The sequence below is a fragment of the Saccoglossus kowalevskii genome, chromosome 7, assembly GCF_978046115.1.
Source record: "Saccoglossus kowalevskii chromosome 7, keSacKowa6.1, whole genome shotgun sequence".
NCBI lineage: Eukaryota > Metazoa > Hemichordata > Enteropneusta > Harrimaniidae > Saccoglossus > Saccoglossus kowalevskii.
In genome coordinates, this window is record NC_140647.1 from 10,598,272 (window position 1) to 10,604,271 (window position 6,000).

A 6,000-nucleotide genomic window follows, 5' to 3' on the forward strand; every position below is an offset into this window, starting at 1 on the left:
GAACAATATTGTTTATGATTATTGTCGTGTTGTTCATATTTCATTGGTAATCAATAAAACCAAATGAATATTCATAAATATTTATAAAAAATATTTATAAGAAGAAAATTAATTATGCAAAACATGTACAAAAAAAGTCACAAAGTAGCTATATTTGGATTAGATAGAGTTTATCTGGACAATGTCATCATTTGGAATACGATTCAAACACAAACATCTCGACTGAGCAGTACTGAGAAATCCTGTTTCTTGATACTCTACTTTCAAGTCATGGACCTTGTTGGTGCGTAAGTAATCCAAGTAGACGATTTACGACCTCTGCGTCTAATTCCCGTTACTCGATCGGTCCCTGTTAATAACTAGATAATAGAATAGAAAAAGGACAATTGCCTCTGCCATACAGTCACGTAAAACAATACTAGAAAAATACCACTCGCGGCTCACATGCACAGTTGATTTTTTAAATATTATAATTGTGTATGTTGATATTTTTTAAATATTTTTAAAGCTAGAAGCCTAGTCATAATTTTTGACAAAATTGGTCACAAATCGCATGACAATGTTCATTAGTTTATTATGTATAAACATGAAGCTAATGTCTCATGGTACAATGAAATAGCATTATTTTTTGTGTGTGTTACAGTTATGTTTTTTGAGAAACGTGTCCTAATATTTCTTGAAAATTGCTATTTTTAGAACAATTCCATAGAACACAATGTTAAAGAAAAATGGCGTTTTTGACACCTTTCAAAACCCAGATTTTTTAAATAATTCAGAACAACAACAAGTACTCCATCATTAACAATATATGATTTTTTCAGTCTATGTCACCAGGCTAGATTTTGAGATATTGCATAATATCTCTGCCATAGGAACCTGTGGCACCTTTCTGTGTTATACCAACCTGTGTTATAATAGTATCAAAATGGCGACTTTCCACTAAAATACAACCATCAATATCTCGAAAAAAATGCTGGTGACCCCCAACTTTTTAAGGTCAATATCCTTATATTGCCTTGGAGTACATTTTATTACAAAATGAATAAATTCTGGGTTTTTTAATTTATGAGTATGCTTCTACCTTAAGATGAAAGATATTTATCACACGCGACATTTGTCTGTTTACTTGTTTACACAAAATTCGAAAGTGCTAGTGACCCAAATTATTATTGCATATATTGAAGCAGTTCTCAGCCAACAATTTCTTCGTGTCACATGCTAAATTGCTGTACCGCGCTCATAGCGACGTACACAACGCGTGTAAAATACATTGCTTGTTTACATGAAATTGGAACACGCGCACGTTTTAGATTTTTAAAGATCAATTTGGGAAATTGGGACATGATGTCGGTTAGTTGTTATTTTACGGCGTTTTATGATTGTGTACTAGTATGTAGTAGTTGTTAAAGCGCGTGTTCGAATTTCATGTAAATAAACAATGTATTTTACACGCGTTGTATACGTTGCTGTGGGTCCCATATCGAACAGAACGCGGCACGACGACTGTCGCCCTTTAAATATCCGAAATTGAAATTTTCTAGGGAAGGCGTCATCAGTGAATAAAAATGGTAAAAAAAAACATACCGAAAGTAAATGGCTTCCCCGAATACCCATTAAAGTGCCTGTGCAATGCCCACCCTCACGTTCCCCATTTTAGATCTGTGTCCCACTGAAAAGGGTAGTTATTGTTTTTTTTTGCTGAAAATGATTACCCGTATCCAAGTAAATTTGGGATATTTCTCGTGTTGTACCACGCCCACCTATCGTGAAACGGTCGACTGTTTCCGGATTTCCGACTCTCGCCGAAAGTGCGCCACCAAATGACAAAATGTGAGAGCAAGTCATACCCCTGAGCCGTAATAACACTGGTCGTTCAGTATACTTTTAAACGATATACATTTTTCGGTCGGCGTTTTTTTCTTTTTTTTTTTGTCTATTTTTTTTTTTTTTTTTTGAGAGAGAGAGTTTTTAGATGTTGTGTTGTGGGCAGTTGCAGTGAAACGTATAGCCATAATGTATGTATTCACACGTTTCTAATCGATCCGAAGGTGCGACATCACTTAACCTTAGATTCTTTTGGGGGGGGGGGGAAACTGTCCTCGTCCATGAAAAAAACGACTAGGTTTAAAGAGAAACGCCGACAACGTAAACCTGGCGCAACACTTTTGAAAGAAATAGATTCCAATTAAACGCCGCTTTTAACGCACTTGCCCTCGCCGTGACCCGACGCGTTCACCTATTTCAACAAAATGTCAATTTCATTTATTTAGTAACTGTGATTTGTCGTGTTTTTAATTATTTTATAGTGATCACTATCATAATAGTCTTATGTTTAGAATGTCAAAATATGTTCTCTTTTATTTCAATTTTGAAAGTTTTACTCAGACGATCGATGAAATAAAACAGTGTAGTGACGTGTCTAGTAACCTGCTAAATAACGAGATAATTCCGACGTCAAATTCTATTTTGTCCAGCGACAGTGTACAAACGTGGGCCGGTGTCGGTGACGATCACGGTGACCAGCTACACCAGAACGGACATATTTCGCATCTAACTCAACCCCATGCTACAAAAATTGATACTATGTGTTCATTATGGTCCATTCTTCCTCGACGAACAAGTACATAAGTGACAATATAGTCAAAGACGAGAAAACTGCACAGGAAATTTGCCTTATTTACACGTATCGGCAATGCAAGCTGCCATGCGACTTCCCCTTCTGACGTCACAAGGCCAATTTCTGTATGCAAATGAGAAGCTAATGAGGAGCCTCGTTTTAAAATACACAAAAATAAAGTTGCTGTAGACTGAGTTTAAAACACATTTTTTCACTTAAAAAAAATAATTCATGCTTAGAAACATAAAAATTAATAATATTTATGTATCAATTGATAATTTTAGGCGTGAAAATAGCGGCCATTTCACAGGCACTTTAAGCATTTAATTTGTCTATTATTGGTGTTTTTGGAACCGTCACAACTGCTGCACACAACACAACACAACACAATATTCTATGTATACCCTTTGAATAGCGAGCCAGTCATCTAGTCTTATCCAGTTGTCAGGAAGACGTGTATAAGCCCGTAATATTTTGAATTTTCTTAGGCGAGAGAACCAACTTTTCACAGAAATACTTAAAAGATAAAATATTGTATATACATGTACTAAAATTACTTTACCACAGTGTTAGAGGGCGCCAAAACCAACTCGGCAAGGAGGTGACATCTTTGATCCCCACAAAGCAATAAATCAATATTAAAATGTTGCATAAGACCAATTGAGTTTAGATCTTTTAACAAGTCGAAAATAACACTTTTCACCAAAAATGACAAAAATATTCATCAAAATTAGATAATTGAAGATATCATCACAAAATGAACAGATCTGAGAGAGGTATCCCTGTAGTACCTATAAGTATAATATCAAAGCAATCGGACATGGTTTTTTTTTTTAACGAGAAGTGGAAAATATAATTTTTACCAAAAATTACAAAAATAGTCATCAAAATTAGAGAATTGAAGATATCATCACAAAATGAACAAATCCGAGAAAGGTCTACCCAAGGTGCATACACCAAGTATCAAAGCAATAAGAATTGTAGTTTTCAGGAAGAAGTCGAACAAGTAAAAAGTTGACACGAGCGACGACGGAAATCACTCATATGATAAGCTCCGCTTGACAAAGTCGACAGCGGAGCTAATAAGCTGAGTATTCTAGACATATTAATAATTAATCAGATTTCCAAACAAGAAGTTTAGCAACTAATATTTGTCTGTTATTTGAGATGTATAATGTGCTGATCCAAATTATTGTGTTTTTATATCTGTGGTTTAATTTATTCCAGGGCAGCTCTACTAATGCACTTATATACAAAGTCTTATTGAAATGCAATAATTGATCAATCGGTCTGTAACTTTATGAGAAGATTTTTAAAGGATTTAGTCTAGTTTTCGAAAAAAACTAAATAGCGGCAAAGGTCACATGACTTCTAATGTTCTTTTACCTCAATAACGGTATTGTATGGGCTCCAGGTGCAACACAACAAAAATTGGGACTTCTAGACCGCCGCAAAGTGGTCAAATTGGCCGCTTTCGGTTTTCACTCAATCCAAGATGGCGACAAAATTAATGGACCAATCAATTAATGGCCATGTTGTTCAGGAGGGAAAGAGATTTTAATGAAAAAAAAAAAGATGTCAGCATTTTTTTTCAAATAGACATAACAGAAAAAGTCACATGACCGCTAAAGTTTTTAATGGCGATATTGATATTGATTACCCCCTCCCCCTCTGGTCAAATTTTAACCCTCGATAGCGGCCATGACAGTTATCCAATACAAATTTAGAAAGTTCAGTGCACAAGTTCACATTACCACAAATCAGCACAGCAAGTTTGAAAATATTCTGTTCGGCCATTTTCTCATGAGCTGACCAAAAAAAACGACAGAAAGAAGAAAATGAAGAAAAAAAATTCCAGCGATAACATTAGGGCTTCAGCCCTGAAAGGGCTTGGACCCCTAACTAATAAGGTCTGTACAATGTCATCAATATACCAAGTTTAAATAAAATTCATTCGTTATGCAAATTAGGTAATTAGTATGAACAGGTGGTAAACAAAAACTTATCAAGTCTGTGCATTGTCCTATGACATCTACTTACCAATTTTCATTGTAATGTGATGATTAGTACTTGAGATATCAGTGGAAAAGCTGGAAATTTACTAATAATTATGAGGTAATTATTATGGATGTATTTTTACACAAAACTAATTCGGTATGCTCATTTTCTCAGAGCATTTATGTATTAAGTTTCTTTAAAATCCAATGAATAGTTCTTTAGATATCAGTGGAAGTCATGGGACAGCTAAACATTATTATGATTAACTGAATATTATGGAACTTAGGTAATTAATATGCATGGATTTCAATAAAATCTGCGCATTAGCTCAGAGCATTCATGGATGAGGTTTCAACATATCGTTCTTGAGATATCAGTGAAACAGGTAAAAACATATACACATGCTGTCACACTAACTGCAAAAAGTCAGAAAAATGGCAATGATAAATGACATAGCTCTCAACTCCAGTGTTAAAAACGTTCACCCATTTACGGAAAGAATCTCCAAAGTTGAGAAAAGTTAGAGCATGGTTGATGAAACTCCACAAGTATCAAACGTTTTCTGAAAATCAAGGAGAATTAACAACCAAGGCATATTACCTACAATTATTCTTGAAATTATATCCAGTGTACTAGTTAAGTGCATAGTAGACTGAAGACGTTTCCTCATTGCAGTATTGACTTAGGCAAGGGTTCTCCGAACCCGCCTATTCACATAGTTCATACCCACCATAGACTCCGGTCAGTCAAAATGACTATTTTGAATTGTAGGCATTAATCAGCGATTCTGCCGGTGACAGAGAGATATAATCTAGGTCAGGGGAAGCCCCATGACCCCAAGATTCTTTTACCCCTTACGTCACGAACCCACGTGGCCGAGGCCACATGGCAGCGCCATAGGCGGCCATACAATCACTCTGGTTTCTTTCTCACTGCCTCGAGGACTTAGACCAACGGGACGGAAAGAGTGGGGGTGGTTGGGGGGACCTGGAGTCTATGGTGGGTAGGAACTATGTGAATAGACGGGTTCGGAGAACCCTTGCCTAAATTCACTACGTTCAATTACCCGCCATAGACTCCAGTCAGTCAAAATGACTATTTTGAACTGTAGGCAGAGTCAGACGCCGATAGGTGGTGGGTTTTCTGAGCAAACAGAAAAAAATGATGAAAGTCTTTTCCCAGTCCGGGATGAAAACAAACTCAAAACCTTAGTTAAGACCCAAGAAGGTGTCTTACCTTGCCTGTGCTGTCCCCGGAGCAAGAAGCCAATGCTGCTGTGGTGACAGGGTTCGGTGTGCCCAAGAAAGCTAGACCCAAGCCGAATTCGGGGGTGATAAGCTTGAAGTAGGACCGAAACAGTTCGCATGAGGGCGTAGGTCGAAAAA